This window comes from Poromitra crassiceps (genome assembly GCF_964638095.1).
Source record: "Poromitra crassiceps genome assembly, chromosome: 17".
Lineage (NCBI taxonomy): Eukaryota > Metazoa > Chordata > Actinopteri > Beryciformes > Melamphaidae > Poromitra > Poromitra crassiceps.
This window is the reverse complement of record NC_139635.1, coordinates 23480324-23499490: the sequence shown is the minus strand read 5'-3', so window position 1 is coordinate 23499490 and position 19167 is coordinate 23480324. Positions and strand designations below refer to the sequence as shown.

The 19167-nt window shown below is 42.2% G+C and overlaps 2 protein-coding genes across 2 annotated transcripts in view; both read right to left on the bottom strand.

Moving 5' to 3' along the window:
* The window catches only part of LOC310792268 (uncharacterized protein), a gene marked incomplete at both ends in the record, with an annotated part of 98776 nt that overhangs the window by 23418 nt on the left and 56191 nt on the right, over positions 1 to 19167 (bottom strand). The gene's annotated exons all lie outside the window — the stretch shown is intronic.
* LOC310791951 (protein NLRC3-like) overlaps positions 14772 to 19167 on the bottom strand; it is a 29894-nt gene continuing 25498 nt past the window's right edge. The window contains exon 7 of the transcript XR_014553471.1: positions 14772 to 15202. The gene's annotated coding sequence lies outside the window, so the exon portion shown is untranslated. The remainder of the gene's footprint in view (positions 15203 to 19167) is intronic.

Below are 19167 nucleotides of genomic sequence, written 5' to 3'. Positions count from 1 at the left end.
GAATGTTTCCAAACTTCATTCATAGTTTCCAGTTTATCCATGTTCACAATGCAGCCGTCCGGCCGGCTAATGCTGAACAGGAAGAAGAAATACAATTGCGTCTGACAAGGAAGAGAAAAAGTGGGCGTGGCAACATAAGGGGAATAGGTACTTCCGCATCATTTCCTCCAGTTAGGAACCTTCCTTAGCGTTAGAGTCGAGACCACGTAACCCGAGACCGAGACAAGACCAAGACCGAGGGCGGGCGAGACCGAGACCAAGACCAGACAAATGCGAGACCATTTTCAAGACCATTTATACGCGACCATTTAACCTTTAGACTATTGCTCTGCTAACAACAAAATATATCATTACATGTTTTTATGAATTATCGTAAAATATAAATGGCTGTACAGTATATACTCAGTAACAGAATGTAATCCTTTGATCTGAAACACTTTCATATCACTGACCTTCAGAAAGGCTCAACACAGTGGACAGAATGAAAAACACCTTATGACCTATGACTCCGCCCCCTTTGTGGTTTGTCTCCAGCCACCTTGTTGACCTGTGTTGTCTTCCTTTGTGCATGAACGTGAGGGGAGTGGCTACAGCGTTTAAAACTTTCAAACTGCAAGGTTATTGGTTGCGATTGAAGGAGGGATTTTTACACCCAATCACAGTAAAAATATATATATACACACAGGCAAGGAATGATGTCACTGCAGTTGTGGTCTCAGCTGGTCTTGAAATAAAATCCAGAGTCTGGCTTGCCCGAGGTGGAGGGCGAGTCTGAGACGAGACCGAGACCATCAAAATGTGGTCTTGAGACCGGTCTCAAGTACTCCAACACTACTTCCTAACCAGACAAGAGCATTTGAATGCAGCCTGCAGTGTGTGTGTCTGTGTTGCATCACAGCAGTCAGCAGGATGGACACATTAAGGGAAGGTGGGTCAAAGGAGGCTGCATCCAGATGAAAAAGCAGTGATTAAAAATAACACTAAAACACTAAAGGGATGAAAATTCCATCTTTGTCATAGCCAAAAAGTTGAGCTCAAAACTCTTCCCCAACCCTGATATGAGCATAATGTTCCTCTGCAACATGATGTGTTTTGAATACATGTTGATGATGTTGTTGTTGTGGAAGGGCCAAGTTGACAGGGTTCAGATGCGTTCAGATCACACCGGCCGAGAACAATAGACCATCTGTGACCAGGAACAATGAGAGAGGGAGACAGAGAGAAGCATACAGACAGAGAGATACATAGATAGATAGATAGATAGATAGATAGATAGATAGATACATACATAGATAGATAGATAGATAGATAGATGCAGAGAGAGGGAGGGAAAGAGAGAGAGAGAGAGAGAGAGAGAGAGAGAGAGAGAGACAGAGAGAGATACATAGATAGATACAGACAGAGAGAGGGAGGGAAAGAGAGATGTAGACAGAGAGAGAGAGGAGAGACATGGATGCAGACCAGTGGTGTAAGGCGGTCACAACAGGCACCAGTGGAAGCAAATTTGAAGGGCCCCGTATACGCTAGCCACAAAGTACACACACACACACACACACACACACACACACACACACACACACACACACACACACACACACACACACACACACACACACACACACACACACAGGTGCATGTGTTATGCGCTCCCCCCTTATTGTATGTTTCTCACTCCTAACATTATTCTCTCTCTCCTGCCTCTGGTCGCTAAGGCCTGGTTGCTAAGCTGATCTCACTCTGCTGCTCATGCCTGGCTCAGCTGATCCTCGTCTCCCTCTTTCATCTCAACACACCTACATGCTGGTGGCAGCAGCCATGTATCTGGTTTGTTTTGTTACTTTGATTTGCTTTCTTTGATTTATCCTTTCTTTACTTTGGGAAAGGTGGGTACGGTAGTTTAATTTTCGTGGCTTTGTTTCTACAGTTTAGTTTGTTATGTTTTGTAGTTTAGGGTGGTGCCTGGTCCGCCGGCCGTGTGTCGGCCAGTGCAGTGTGCCCGCTCTTTTGTTCTGTTTGGCCGTCCCACCTGACCCCTTTGTTTTGTTTTTTCTAGAGAGTTAAAAATTTGAGTTGAAAAATATATATATATTTTTTTTGGCAAACTTGTTTCTTGACTCCTTTTATATGTTCTGTTATGGTCTCCAAGCGAGCCTTTTCAAAGTTGGCCGTAACAGCAGCATACACGCACGTGTTTTCCCCTCCAAAATTAATGACCTGCTTAAGTGAATCAAATGTCAGCCTTCTGTTGAAACACACCGCAGCAGCGCCTACCTTCAGATTGTGCCTAAATGTGTCGCTTATTTACAACTACAAGTGTGTAGCGACATGTAAAGTGCATCCTAACTCAGGGGTGTCGACAGTGGGCGACTAGGGATGGGAATCGAGAACCGGTTATTGTTGAGAACCGGGTCCCAGTGGATCGATTCCTTGGAATCGTTAGCCAACGTCCTGAACGATTCCACTATCGATTCCATGCGCGATGACGTCACACGCTGCGACACGCACGCAACGCAGCCTTGTTTTGTTTCCAGCCACCATGGCGTCTAGGCAGAAGCAAAACGATGACCACAGTGCCACTTGCAATGCTTGCAAAACCTCTATTTCGTCAAAGGGGGGAAATACTAGCAATATGCAGAAACATTTGTCCACACAGCATGCAATAATTTTGGAGGAATGTCACGTTTTTGATGTGCTACGGAGTGACGATAATAACAGCTAACAGCAGCGCGGCTAACGTTAGCGCGTCATCTGTTAATATGGAGAGTAAACTCCTCCAGACCCTGTCTATTGTGTAAACCAGATTTCACCAATACTCCATTTCCATCCATTTAATTTAGAGGATGATGACGTTCAGAGTCAGACTGGTTCAGGGGCTGGTAGTCGTTTTGGGTCAGACTCTGACAGAGGCTGCAGCGAGTACTTCTTGTGCAGCTCTAGCCCCTCCATTCACCCAGACCCAGGCAGGGAAGAGTAAAATGACCGAGGCGAGGGTAAACGAATGTCCCCGAGCAGTGACCAAGTTTGTCTGACATGCCAGCTAAAGTAAAATGTCCAAAGTTGCATGTTGTCATTTTAACCACTAGTTCTGTTTCATTCATTCCCACTATATATTTTCTATAGGGAGATGACAAAGATGCTCAACCCAAAATACAAACCCCCAAACAAAGCCAGTTTAACAGACACACTGATCCCTGCTTGGTATGGGATTGAAAAGAGCAATCTGATATCAGAGCTGAATAATAATACATAATTATAATAATAATAATCTAAAAGAAAATTAATGTTAATAAACCCGTTTGTACTCTTTTTTTTTTTTTCCTTGCCCAATGAGAATCGATAAGAGAATCGATAAGGAATCGGATCGATAAGCAGAATCGAAAATGGAATCGGAATCGCTAAAATCTTATCAATTCCCATCCCTATGGGCGACAGGGTCATTTATCCCAGGGGTTAAGTTAGGGTTAGCTTAACTAAGCCTATAAGGTTTAGTTAGTAAGCATTAACCGCTTATTAAGCAGCAGTCATCTTTACAGGATGCGCAGGAGGCATGTGCTGTACTGATGAGTGCACACAGCACATGTGTCACATGGCAAACAAGGAAGTCACTTTGGTTATACCCGTTTAGGTCTCGGTTTGTGGATTTACTACGAAAATAATAAATAAATACGTTTAACATAACTTTGGATTATTATTTCATCATGTGGTGAGTACAGTCACAACATGAGTTTTGTTTATTTGCACATAAACAAGATAAAAACACAATAATGACAACTGTACAGCAAGCAAAATAATATACAGTGTAGGAAGAGGCAAAAAGAGCCAAAGGCCATGAAGGCCGCGTGGCACCCGTGCCCCAGCAACACCTCCAGCAGGCGAGAAGCCACGTCACGGGTCAGAACACCAGCGGCCTGGAGCAACAGGCGGAAGCAGTCCAGGTGGTTGTGTTCAGCACTGATGTAGAGAGGAGACCTCTTGAGGGTGCGATCGCTGTCTATGTCAACAGGAACAGCAGCCACTGGCGCCGGAACAAGGGGGACATGGGGACATTATGTCCCCCTTAAAATTTGGTCCCCCTATTTATTTATTTATTTTTTTAATCTGAGGGGGCAACTGCCCCTGATGCTTAGAGCCCACTTTACACTGTTTACACAGCCTGTGACACTTGTTAAAGCCGTGATCATTGTGGGATTATTACATCTGAGACACAGACAGGCCTGGACTCTGTACTGCACTCACTGTCATTGGCTGCTGCTATAATCGTATAGGGTTATTGTTATTTTATTTTTGTGTTGAGATGACAAGTTTTGCACTGTGTTTCGAAGTGATAATAATAATAATAATAATAATAAGTTCAGTGTTTCTGCCTGTGTTGCTGTCTGTTGTAGTGTAATTGTAAAATGACCTAAAGGGAGAGCAGGTCACCAAGTGAGTGAGAAAAGGAGAAAATACTGAATAATGACATCACTACAGTATAATCCTAATGTTAATTTAAAATGAGATATTCCTCTAAATATGGCTAAAAATCATCCAGACGTTCAAAAAAAACGTTAATTTTTCTTGCAAAAAAAAAGAAAAAAGAAAAAATCTGAAAAAAAAAGAAACAAGGCCAGGTCGAAACCTGGCATACGGCCGGTGCAATGCTGCAGCTGCACACTTACTGTTTAAACTTGAATTATAATTGTAGTTTTTATTTTTCTTTGATGTGAATTTATGGCTTTTTGGCACCTATATGTAACCTTTTAAGGTTGAGATAATTGTATTATCATTATATGGTCCAAATATTTCAATAAAGCACTTGAAACACTTGAAATATTCTTGCTTGGGTGGTATCATTCTACTTGAAATGATGGTAAAATGTATTATTTTTAGTGTAAGGGTCAGAAATGCACGGCTTCACTCCCACTCGGGCTATCGGGCTGGCCCTTTAGCTCGAGTGGTTAAGGTGTTGCGCAGTGCATGGGTCTGAGCCAGGGGTCCTAGGTTCAAATAACATGTCACGTGTGCAATGCAATATTTGTAATGGAATCATTATGGGACACGGCTAATAGTCGAACTTAGCCATAGTTCCATAATGATTCCATTTGCATTGCACATGTGCTACACTATGCTAGCTAACGCTGTGCCAGGTATTAGCCGAGTCCCATAAAGATTCCATTACAAAACACGTTAACGTTAACGTTAGCCAAACGTTTTTTGGGGGGTTCCTCTGCCTTTCCGACATGCTGCCACTCCGAACGTTAACTTCCATTATTCGGACTGGCGGTCGTTCACCTTAGAAGCCGCAATGCCGACCTTAGGTTTAGGCGTGGGGGTGGGAGAGGTTAGGTTTTGGGTTAGGGTCTGGGGGAGGTTAGGTTTAGGCATGGGGGGAGGTTAGGTTTGGCGTGGGGGCTGGGAGAGGTTAGTGAAAAACGGGGAATATAGACCCCCTTTCGGAGTGCCGATATTTCGGAGTGGCAGAACGTCGGAGTGGCAGCACGTCGGAGTGGCAGCATGTAACCGTTTTTTGGTTACACAATGCATTGCCAGCTAATGTGACAGGATAAGGTCCGTTTGATATGTTGTTAAACGTGTTATTTTACACCGTTTGAAAGAATGAACCCACCTTGAATTCTTTGAACAGGTCTGCCATAAAAAGTTGAATGTAGGCTAAGTAAGCAGCAGAAGCACCATTGTTTTTGTTTTAAATACTTGAGGGCTACATGCCACTGGTGTTGCACTGTCTGCACTCACTGCCATACAGAGTTGAATGTAAGAAGTAAGCAGAAGCACATTGTTTTGTTTTAAAGTTGAAGGCTACATGCCATTTGTTCATTGGAAATGGTTGCATACTTTAATAAAGGAGATCTCACCGCTGTTTACATGCTTTTCTGATCGGCTAACACGCTAGTTATAGCCTACTTAGCTCAGCTGTTAGCTACTTATCTTAGCTCTCTAGCTGCCTCGCGGTAAGATGTCCATGTTCCTTACGCATAACATTCATGAATATTTGCTGGAAGGGAAGACGTCTCCCGCTACTGTTGATGTCCAGAGACACTGGGAAATGTGTGTTTGTTTATTTGTTGCGTCGCGGCCGTGAGCGACTCTGTCAAGCTGAACGATCAGATCAGGGCAGACAGGAAGTCCGAAACCGGACATTCGTCAAATAAAACAAATTTCAAAGTAAAAGCCCATCTTGATGAAAGGGTGCCAGGAGTCGTGTGTGAAGCGATTGGGACACACATGGTCCTATAGGCCAGTGCAAGCACCGGCCTAAAAAATAAAATAAAAATAAAAATGTCCCCCTAATTGCAAACTCGTTCTGGCGCAAGTGACAGCAGCACAGAACCTGATGAGTTCCTGCAGTATGTCCAGCCTTCCATGCCAGGCAGCCCAGCAGACCTGGGTGTATAAGCCATGTATGCTTCTTTTGGGGTCGGCCCCGGCTTCCAGGAGGATCCGGACACAGTCCCGGTAGAGAGGCATGTAGGCCCCTATCGTTGCATCGGCGCAGTTTCTAGGCCGAGCGGCAGGCGCAGATCAAAGCAGTGGGCGTGGAAAGGCGCACTTGATATCGTCGTGCTGGCGCTAGATGCAGCCCAAAGCATTACAACCACGCCTTTTAGGCGTAAAATTATGCACCGTCATGCTCATTGGATAAGTGCAATAAACGAATCGCACGCTTGCCTTTTTAGCTCCAATTCCAGTGATCCCGCAAAACCAGACGAAAGCCAAACGCTCTGCCCCCCCCCCCCCCTCCCTTCATCCAGCCTGTCTGTCTGCATTATAGGCTATTATTCCATATTATTATGCTTCTCAAACCAATCTAACTGCAGTTTCAATACTGCAAGCATGTAAATACGCTACACTATAGCAAGATCAAAGTGAAAATAATGTTCTATGCATCAGCTAGAAAAATATAGCCTATTAGATTGGTGAAAGTTTGTCCAGAAAGATATCATTTTCTCTCGCCTGCTGCAGGAAGGATGATGCACATAAATATACCCTACATTATGTCAAGTCATTGCATAAATGTGTTTTTATTGTAAAACTAAATGTGAAATAGGGCCAAGTTATTGGACGGACATCACAGTATAGCAGATGCCATTAGAAGCGCGTTCCGAAGCGCGTTCCGCTGTTACTTCTCTAAATCACGTTAACTCGACAAGGGGTATATATATGCCCAGGAGGACATATATGTTTCACATAGGGTGGTGTTTTCATTTCGAGGTTTTATTTGGTCCAATATTGAAATGTTGACAATGGCAGGCTGTGTTACCATTACACATTAATTTAGAACTACCTTTTATATCTATTTTGGCTCATTTGGTGGCTATTTAGTAGCGAAATGAAGAAACACAATGCATGCTGGGAACTCAGAGAGAGAGAGAGAGAAGGGTGACAGAGAAGAAGCAGTGAAGGCAAAGAATAGGCCTGCTTTTGAAAAGCGCAAAGCGCTAAATGTAGGCCAGCTCCCAAGATATGACTAGGCTGGTATTTAGCGCCGACACGCCCACTTTGGGACTGCGCCACGCCCATTCGGCCTAAAGCGCATTTGGCAGCCTAAAGCCTATTGCTATCTTGCCGAAACAGGCGCAAGGCACGTTTTTTTGCGGTTAAGGCCCGTAATAGCGCCGATGGCCTGTGGGAGAATAGAGCCCGTAGTCTACATCACCAGTTAGGTCTACCTGCCTGGGCTCCCTGGGTGATCAGGTAGGCCACACAGGCAGCATGACCCCTCCAGGCTGCCTGGCTGCTCCAGAGGGGTCCATCCATCCACCCACTCAACATAATCACCCGCTCACACTAAACGAACAGTACTCGTCCTCATTGATCCGCTTTCTGAAGCGCTCTTCCTGCAACAGGCTGCTAAGTTTGTCCAGGTTTCCTGCACATCGTGGAGCCGCCTGTCACCATGACCTGCTCGAACAGCCATTCCTTCAAGATCTGTACAGTGACAGACTTGTACACTGTGTCTCAAACAGAAGGTATTATGAAGGGACTGAATGTGGGTTGGACATTGACATCATGACATGACATTATGGCATCATAACATTATTACATGACTTAGATAGATGATAGTAGCATAACATTATGGCTGATGACAGGGGCGGACTGGGATCATAATTCAGGCCGGGCATTACATACCAAGCAGGCCAGGCCGATACGGGCCGACGCCGGCGTCCGAAGGGCGGCGGCGAAAAATTTGGGGCGTTTGAAGCTCAATTTGGGCCGTTTGAAGCCCAATTTGGGCCGTTTGAAGCCAGATTTGGGCCGTTTGAAGCCCAATTTGGGTCGTTTAAAGCCAGATTTGGGCCGTTTGAAGCCCGATTTGGGCCATTTGAAGCCCAATTTGGGCCGTTTAAAGCCAGATTTGGGCCGTTTGAAGCCCAATTTGGGCCGTTTGAAGCCCAATTTGGGCCAAGTCCAATTTTACAATGAGATGCACATACTTTAAACCTGAATAAAGTAATAAAACCACTAGTAAACCAGTAGGCGGCGCCTGGCCTGGTGTTCAGTGAGTGGCCTGGCCTGGCCTGCAATTTTTTTTTTTTTTTTTTGGCAGGCCAAGCCAGGCCAGGCCACCGGGCATTTGCCCAACGTGCCCGATTATGCAGTCTGCCCTCACTGATGACATCACAATTGCATATGTTGAGTCAATGTCTCGTCATAAACGCTGGGGTAGCTGGCTGGGGGCGTGGCCAGGGTGGGGTAAATCCCCCCGTTCTCCCCATTCAGCATAGTTAGCATTTAGCTGCTGCTAGCCCAGCCCAGGCAGACACGATCGAGGATTTAACCACCGCAGTAAACGCACATCTGAACAGACGTCTATACCTGCTCTAGAATTCCCAATCCTGTAGTGTAGAGCCGTAGCACTGTCCTTTGGTGAGTCAGCCCATTGAGATATGTTTTTTATTACCCCGCCCGCGCAATGGCCATAGTAACATTTTGTGGGCGTTCCCACACAGACCAACTGTATCTATTGCTCAAGTGACATCACTGAGGACATCACTCACTGAAGACATCACAATTGCTCGTTTGACATCATCTGTGATTTATTTGCGACATCATCGGTCACATCTGATTTAGACTCCATGTCTTGTTTTGGATGTGCGACAAGAGAGAGACAGACAAACAACCTTACATCGTTTTTGTCTGTCCTGTATTAAAACAAAACTAGTCTGTTTCGAAAATGTAAGGAGTAGAAAGTAAAGAAATATCTGTTAAAATGTAGGGAATAAAATAAAAAAGTTCACAGAAAAATAAATACTCAGTAAAGTACAGATACCTCACAATCCTACTTAAGTACAGTAACAAAGTATTTGTACTTAGTTACTTCCCATCTGTTTATCAATCAGGTATTCTCACTGAAATGGAGATCTCTCTTTTTCAAGAGAGAACTGAGAACAAAACACATTGATAAAAATGACAAAGAAAATGCGCAACACAATGATTAGTCAGTAACATACAGACATACATTCTAAAATACAGTTAAAAAATAATACAACCATATAAGCTAAGAAATATATAAAGTAACATTTTAAAGAGTGGAATAATGAGTTATGAAATATCTACATATTATGTATATAAAACATATCTTGGATTGAAAACTCATTTGTGAGCCTTAACATGCTTATTATATGATGATATATGATATGATATGAGATATGAGATTAAAGTACTGTAGTAATCAGCAAAGAAAGGCAAAATAAATAATAATAGAGAAATATGTTAGCGTATATGTAAACATATTCATTTGACAATTTCAATATTAAGTAGTAGATGAATGAAAGTGTGCAGTGTATCAGGAGTCAGGACCTACAGTACCATGTATGTCTCCCTCTAGTGGCCATAAGTGGAACCAGGATGCTTCTTTTAAAATATCATTTGAGCTGACAGCTGACTGATTTGTTTTATTTTTATTTTTATTTACAAAATGTCTCAGCTTTGTACTTATATACACACATACATACACACATACATCCATACATACATTATGGATATGTATGTATGTATGTATGTAGGTATGTATGTATGATGCACCAATATGAAAATGTTGGCCGATACCGATAACCGATAGCATTGCTGTTATAGCCGATAACATGCATTAATAACTATAAAAATTCATTGCAGTCACTAATCACTCTCCAAAAGAGAGCAATAAGGACCATACACAAGGTTGGCTATCTGGAACACACTAACACACTATTTTTACAGTCAAAATTATTAAAATTCACTGACATTGTATCATATCAAACGGCAATAATAATGTACAAGGCAAGAAACAATCAACTACCAGAAAACATACAGAATTTGTTTCGGGATCGTGTGGGGGGTTATAACTTAAGGGGACAATATAATTCCAAAACTCTCAGTATACGTACAACTATGAAAGGTTTTTGTGTTTCAACTTCTGGTGTGAAACTATGGAACCGTTTGTGTGAGGAACTAAAGCAATGTCCAAACAAAAAACGGTTTAAAATATTGTACAAAAATATGATTTTCACAAGGTACAAGGAGGAGAGGAATGCAGGAGTGTTACACTGATTTTCACATGGTGGTGGTGGTGTTAGATTACATGTGTTATGTATGTAAGTATGTATGTATGTATGTATGTATGTACGTATGTATGTCTGTCTGACTGTATGTTTGTATGTATGAATAACTAAAAAAACTTTTTGATAACTATATAGTTACATTATTGAATACTATGTATGGGATAGTGTATATATGACAACAATTATTGTCATATATATACATAATTGTTATGTATTACTATATGACTAGTGTTTTATGTATGTATGTGTGTATGTATGTACATATACATGTATATATATATATGTGTATATATGTGGATATTTCTATAGTATGTGTTGTTATACAAGTATAAATATAATAATTTAGTATTGTGGAAAAGGGGTGGGAGTTAATAAGTTATACTTCTTCTCACTCCTTTTCGAATATGTCTATAGGCTATTTGTTACCCCTTCATCTTTATTTCATAATACTATTTCAATCGACTTGTTAACGTGTGTAATTTTGAAGGCCCCCTATATTGTCTCTGTTTTGTTTACATACATATTCAAAATAAACATGACAAACAAACAAACAAACAAACAAACAAACCAATATTCACTGGTGACGATATAATCTGTATAAAAACAAGTGTCTTTCTTTATTTCCAAAACATTTGGAAAAGCCCACAAATTACCACTTCGTTTTGTTTTGATTTACCACGTTGTTTCCTCAATATGAAAAATGTTGACGATACCAATAACCGATATTAACATTGTAAAAGTAAAAGAAAACACGCACATCCAAGCATTGAAACTAGGTGCAGGACTAAAGTGTAACTGAAAATAGCAAATTACACTCTGCACACTAGATGCTCCCACCATGTATTGGTATTACAACAACAAAGTGTGACATGTCATAATGGCTCAGTCTGTGCATTAGTGATTAGTGACGCACACTGTGTGACATCAGTGATTAAACAGTGACATCATCAGTGATTTATGTATTTACGTGCTTCTGGCCGGCCTTCCTGCCTGTGACATCCGACCGCTTCAGCTCATTCAGAACGCTGCAGCCCGTCTGGTGTTCAACCAACCTAAATTCTCTCATGTCACTCCCCTCTTCCGGGACCTTCACTCTCGGCACGCATCAAATTCAAGACACTGGTTCTGGCCTACAGGGCAGTACACCAGACAGCTCCTCTGTACCTACAATCTATGGTCAGGTTCCAAACCTCTCACCGCTCCCTTCACCCCTCCTGTCCATGGTGACGCTGTCACATGTGGTCATGTTTATGGATCACGCAGTCACTACCTAAGACCCACCCTGCGTAGCATTCAAGCGCTAGGATTGGTTAAAGTTAGGGTAAGAATCTCAAGGCAAGCCAATCAGAGGCAGCATAGGGTGTGTGTCTTGTGCTAGGATTGATTAGTTTGAATGTAGAATGTAGTTACATGTCCCTGAGTTTCTACACATGTGCTGTAACCCAATAGAAAAATGGCAGGAAATTATTGCATTATTGGTTCCTATGCGATATTGCTTACTGTATTAAATATGCACAGTGGTTCCCAACCTTTTTCTTAGGGGTCCCATATATGACCATTGTATATTACTGGCGATGCCCACCAGCCCACCACATACAAAAAAGAGAGTACCTGCAGGAAGTATCAGACAATTTTCCCCTTACAGTTTGTTCATGAGGCAACTGTGGCTCAGGAGGTAGAGCGGGTCGTCCACTAATCAGAAGGTTGGTGGTTCGATCCCCGGCTCCTCCAGTCCGCATGTCGAAGTGTCCTTGGACAAGACACAACCCCGAATTGCTCCCGATGGCTGTGCCAGCACCCTGCGTGGCAGCTTGCCGCCTTCTGTGTGTGAATGGGTGAATGTAGGCACATTGTAAAGCGCTTTGGATAAAAGCGCTATATGCAGTCTATTTACCATATAAATGCAGTCCATTCTGTCTGTATAGTGATTGTCTCTGAATGTCACTATCATACATACATTTATAGTCCAACAGATTTTAATGACAGTTCTGAGCCTGTGTTTCTGGAGACAATGATGGGATGTCAGGTGTGATTTATGCCACACACACACACACACACACACACACACACACACACACACACACACACACACAAACACTTCCAAACCTCTCTCTCTCTCTCTCTCTCACACTCACACACACACACACACACACACACACACACACACACACACACACACACACACACACACACACACACACACACACAACAATTTGGATGTTTTTAGACTAAATTTACCCACCTTTTTATGCTTAGGCTGACATCCATATTTTCTGAGGTAACTGTATACATTCATTGTCAGTAGTATCAAACTGATGTACGTTCTATACGGTTAGGGTTATTTGAGAGCAACGTGACAGAAAGACAGAAAATAGAGAGACAGACAGACAGAGAGATAGACAGACAGACAGACAGACAGACAGACAGACAGACACAGACAGACAGACAGACAGACAGACAGACAGACACACACACACACACACACACACACACACACACACACACACACACACACACACACACACACACACACACACACACACACACACACACACAGATGGATTTGAGTTATTGTCCGAGCTGCAGCAGATGCACGGAAATGATTTAAATGCTGAGACATGAAAAAATAAATAATTAAAAACTTAAAATCAAGAGGGTTTGGTGATCCACTGGGGAGCTCTGGTGACCCCTAGTGGGGGTTGCGACTTCCAGGTTGGGAACCACTGGGGTATTCACCTAACTCTGTAATGTTACTTCTGCTCTGTAATGTTACTTATACTAGATAGAGTCATATTTAATCTTTATTATTTGTTATTTCTGCTTGTTTTCAGATCTGCTAGTGACACCTGGACTGCCCGTCACAGCCTCTCCACCTGCCACTCGTACAAAGTCCATCAAGACAGGAGGACTTCTGTATGTCTTGGACCATTCCAGGTGGACAGAGACTATGAAGGAAGTCATAGACAGCCTCTTATTAATCCACCAAGGATCAAATGATTTCCTGCAGCAGGTGGACAGAGATATGCTGGCTTGATGCAGGCTGCTTCCTGTGATCCCAATAGCCTGAGATTTAAAGTTGGCTATTACAACAAACACACTTTGTGAAGGCAGTTGACTCTCAGTCATGTAGACATCACAGTCTCAATAAACATATATGCACCAATGCCTCATGCTTGTTTTGTTGACAAATTTGACCAAATTAACAAAGACTAAAACTAAAGTACACAATATCATTTCAGTTAGTTTTTTCTAATGTCTAGTTTTTGTTTTGATGTCAGTTAAAAAAAGATTCCCCCACACCTAGTTTTAGGTGTTAGTTTAAGTTAACTATAATAACCTTATTGCCTCCTACAGTATTTCTATGATGACAGAAATCCAAGACAGCCCAAGACCGCCAAATGGCCTATGGTATTGCATATGGTGTGGTATTGGCCTATGGCCTGCATTTATATAGCGCTTTTATCCAAAGCGCTTTACAGTCAGTAGGTAAATTCACCCATTCACACACCGATGGTGGCAGGCTACCACGCAGGTTGCTGGCACACCAACGGGAGCAATTTGGGGTTCAGTGTCTTGCCCAAGGACACTTCGACATGCAGACTGGAGGAGCCGGGAATCGAACCACCGACCTCTTTTATCCAAAGCGATTAGTGGACGACCTGCTCTACCTCCTGAGCTACAGCCGCCAATCACAGTTTCATGAAGCATGACATCATCCATATCAACAGGGTCAACCCCGCCTTTTCTCTTAGCTTAAGAGTTCTCCTTGTTCCTTAGTCAAAGGTGCTCTCAGCAGCTTTGTGAATAGGTTAGAGGAAACTCTTAGCTAGGAACTTTTAATTATATTTAGGAGTCCCCCTAGTGGTAAGATAAAATACTTTGTCAATATGGACCCAGGGGCATAATGGATGGTAAACACAAGTAGTTTACCCACCACTTTGAAATGATGCAGTTTACTCACCTATTTTCAGATCAAATGTATAACTCAATGAGGGGAAACAAGGTGGATACTCACCTTGGATAGTTTACCCACCTCTGTAGGCTTTTTACCACTACACACCTGTCTCAGTTATAATGTCATTTATTTCACATTTTCTCAAGCAGTACACTTCCTGGAATTAATATAGAAGAAATACTTGATTGATTCTTGGAATGAAAAACTGTATTGATCTTTACAAACATTCACTTTGGCTACACATCACATGCTATTATTACCTGCTAAAAGACACTGGTTCAATCTTTCTATGCATTAACAGTAGTCACGTAATCAATTTGTTAAACCAGCATGTCAGATACTGTGGAGGAAAACGATGTGCGGTACATTTGTGGTTCACTTTTCTTAACAAAGTTACAAAGGAACAAAATCAACATATTAACAACGATTACACCACAGTCAAGACGTTTTGCTGGCTTCATTAAGACCCATGCAGTGAAGAGAAACAGCACAGCAACAATACAAATAGCCAGCGATGGAAAAGTACACACATTCCTTAAGTAGAAGTACAGTTACTTGTGTGTAAAAAAAGTACTGATTCAACTTGTTTACTCAAGTACAAAAAGAAAGAAGACAAAAAGAAAGTAACCTACAGGCTCTGAAATGTAGCCTACTCAAAGTATAAAACTAAGAAGTATTTTGACAAGCTGTTTCTGCAAAGCTTGGCTACCTGAACAGGTAGTCATCATATTAATATAATTCTGAGACTATTTGAATATCCCATCCAAACACATTTGAAGATGTAGGCAGTGTTGGGGAAGCTACTTTGAAAGCAGCTTAGGAAGCTATACCAACAACTTCACCATGGACATAGTTGAAACTACAGCAAAGCTATACCCTGGCAGAAATGTAGTTTAGGAAACTACAAGCTATAAAGTAGTTCAAACTACTTTGTAAAAAAACAACATTAAATTGACAATGTAGCCTACATGTGTGCTATATGCAATAAAATATAACAACCTACAAAAAAGCATAATTCCAGCAAAAATGTGCCTCTTAATTCAACTATTGCAATAGTCGACACCCAATACATCCAAAGTTATGTTTTTGTTCTTGTAAACAAATGTGGGTTCTTCTGGGTTTTGTTTTATCAGACAAACAATAAAGACTTGACTAGGATCAGTTAAGGTTATAGGGTAAGAATCTCAGGGCAAGCCAATCAGAGGCAGTGTAGGCTCGGGGTGTGTATCTTGTCAAGAAATACAGTAACGTTAGGATCCTGGCTGACTTCACGGTCTAGGTGCCTTCAAAGCGATCAGGACGAAAGAAAAAGGGGCAGTCCTGTCAAAGGGGGTTCTGGTTCATCAGTAATGGTAAAATAAAATAAATGTAGCCTATAGGCTATACATTCCTTTCATTTTATTGCCCAAATTTATAGTTGGTAGTTTGAGTAGTTAAACTACACAAAAATGACCAAAAAGTAGTTTAATTAGGCTATTTGACTGACTCACTACGCAAATATAAATGTAGTTGAACTACCAGCAAGCTACTGCAAAATGTAGTTAAACTATTTAGTTCCCCAACACTGGATGTAGGCCTATAAAAAAAACTTTACTTTGATTAATAATTTGTGTCTGATATAATTGTCCACAAAAAAGTTCAATTAGGCGATAATTTAAAAATAAATCCTTAAAATAACATCTAGGCTACTCCGTCTCCCTCATTACATTGCATCGTTGATGATGATGATGATGTGACATGTTACAGGTTTAGCCTGTCACTTTAAATACATTATTTTCACTTTGGCAGTTTATATAATTCAATCAAACGTCAAATGTGTTTTACTTTGAAAGTCATAACAGGAAGTGGTGTTGTTCACGTTGGTTATAGCTTAAACAAAGAACATGACATCAGCACGCAGCAGCAGCCTCCGCCATTTTGGCCCCTAAGGAGACTAGTGAAACCTGCCTGGCTGTCTATGGTAAAAACAGCATCCAGTAGGCTAAAAACATGGCGCCTACAAATGCCATATAGCTTATTTTTCAACTTTAAATTCTCCTTCCCCGTCCAAATGCATTGTGCTGCTGCTGTTGTTTTAGGGGCCAAGATGGCGGCGGCGCCTCTAGTGGCTGTTTCTAATAATGTATCACCCCTGTGCAACACACTCTTTCCTTCCACCCTCTTTGGCTTGATACAGAAGGGGGACGCACGCGGATGTTTTTGGCACTAGCGGGAAAGCTGGGAGAGCGCGAGACAGAGTGAGTGAACAAACGTTACATGTTTTTGTCTGTTGTGCTGTAAAACTGAAGTAACGAGCCTGCTTTGAAAATGTGAGTAGAGAGTAGATATTTGTGTTTAAATGTAGGGAGGAAAAGTCAAACGTTGTCAGAAAAATAAATACTCTACAGTCACCTGGGAACATGTGGGATGTCAGGACAGTCTGTCACACCTGACTTAAAAAGATTAGATTTGTCTTCTATTCCAGCTCTTACAAATAAAATGGACAGACTTAAATACTATAATCTAATCATTTAATACCATCTGCTCTGCTTAGAACACTGCAGCTCAAACTAAGGACTTTAAAGCATGTACTGTATTATCATCACTCCTTTATCTATTAGAATACATTATCAGCATTGATTACTTGACATTATTATATGAGAGCTGTGTGTGATCCTGTACAGAGTGAAGCATCATGTCAGCAGCTGTCACAGTGTGTTTCACTCTCACTCTATTTGACACAGAGACACTGAGGTACCAGGGTCATATAACCCAAACCCAGGGTACAGAGGTTCTGTGAATGAAGTTTGGAAAGTGTACAGGTGAGTCAGTGTGTCAGAGGAAACTGTGTAGAAGGACAGAGAGCCAGCAGGCCAGTCGAGAAACACTGCGACTCTGTTAGAGCGAGAGGAGGAGAGAGGTATGCCTGTGACTCTGTTATTGTGCTGGGCAAAGTAAAGATCATCAGAGCAGAACAGACACCAGGACTTTTCATTATATCCAAGCACACAGTCAGGACCCACTCCTCTCCTGCTGATTCCTCTGTAAGTCACTCCTATAGAAACCCCTCCTTTCCTCTCCACCTCCCAATAACAGCGATCAGTGAGACCATCTCTACACAGCAGCTGAGGCACGGTGTTAAATCTCTCTGGGTGATCAGGATATGGCTGCTTCTCTCTCACACACGTCACCTTTCTGTTGTCTTCAGACAGGAGGAGCTCTCTGCTTGCTGTGTTTGGGTCCAGTGTGAGCTCACAGGCATCTGGTGAGACAACAAGACTCAATACAGCAGCAGCTTCTCATCTAATACACCTGCTGTGTTTATTATTTTATTAATGATGTCACTGTTAATTATTCAACAGTTTACTGTTTGTTAATACTTTATATTCATTTATTGATTTAAATTACAAGACAAGACAACAAACCTCTGATGTGTCTTACATGAGCAATGAGCATGAAAATATGATGAAAAGAGACGAATGATAACAGGGATTTAAACACACACACACAGGCACACCCACGCACGCATGCACGCACACACACACACACACGCACACACACACACACACACACACACACACAGACACACACACACACAGCACAGGAAACTTGCTGACCAATGCATATGTTGTAAATCATCACACGTGATTCTACTCAGCCAATCAAATGTGTGAGTGGGGGCTGCCTGTCTTATATATAGGCTACAGTAGATTGGGTTGATTGAGCCCAGGTGAATGGATTGGAGGAGGTACAGGTGATTACGTTTACGTGGTGATGAGTGACAATGGTGTGGTCTCATGTTTCTGAACTTCAGTTATCTCAATAACTCCATTATTAACATTGTAAAAGTAAAAAAAAAGCATGCACATCCAAGCATTGAAACTAGGTGCAGGACTAAAGTGTAACTGAAAATAGCAAATTACACTCTGCACACTAGATGCTCCCACCATGTATTGGTATTACAACAACAAAGTGTGACATTTCATAATGGCTCAGTCTGTGCATTAGTGATTAGTGACAGACACTGTGTGACATCAGTGATTAAACAGTGACATCATCAGTGATTTATGTATTTACGTGCTTCTGGCCGGCCTTCCTGCCTCTGACATCAGCTCACTTCAGCTCATTCAGAACGCTGCAGCCCGTCTGGTGTTCAACCAACCTAAATTCTCTCATGTCACTCCCCTCTTCTGGCACCTTCACTGGCTTCCCATCTCGGCACGCAAGACACTGGTTCTGGCCAACAGGGCAGTCCACCTGACAGCCCCTCTGTACTTACAATCTATGGTCAGGTTCCAAACCTCTCACCACTCACTTCGCCCCTCCTCCGCTACGGGGGCTCAAAAGTCGCTCATCCCGATCGCGACTTCTCGTCCCTGGCACCTCGATGGGCAGCAGCTTGGCCTGCTAGCTGCTTGGTGTCAGAGCCGCCCCCGATGCATTTCCAGTTCAATCACTATAGGTTGCAGCCATCTCATTGAACACACTCTTGGTGGTCTTGGAGAATATGAGCACACAGTTATGTGACACCACCTCCTGAACATACTGTGCACATGCCGAGCTGGACAGACCAGAAGACGATGATAAATTAGCCATTGTGGCAGTGGCAACTTTGTAGCAACCAAACTTCTGATGCCTTCGTAAAAATTTGTTTAAAAGCGTTGCGTTAGTTAGGCTACTGGCAACACTTCACAT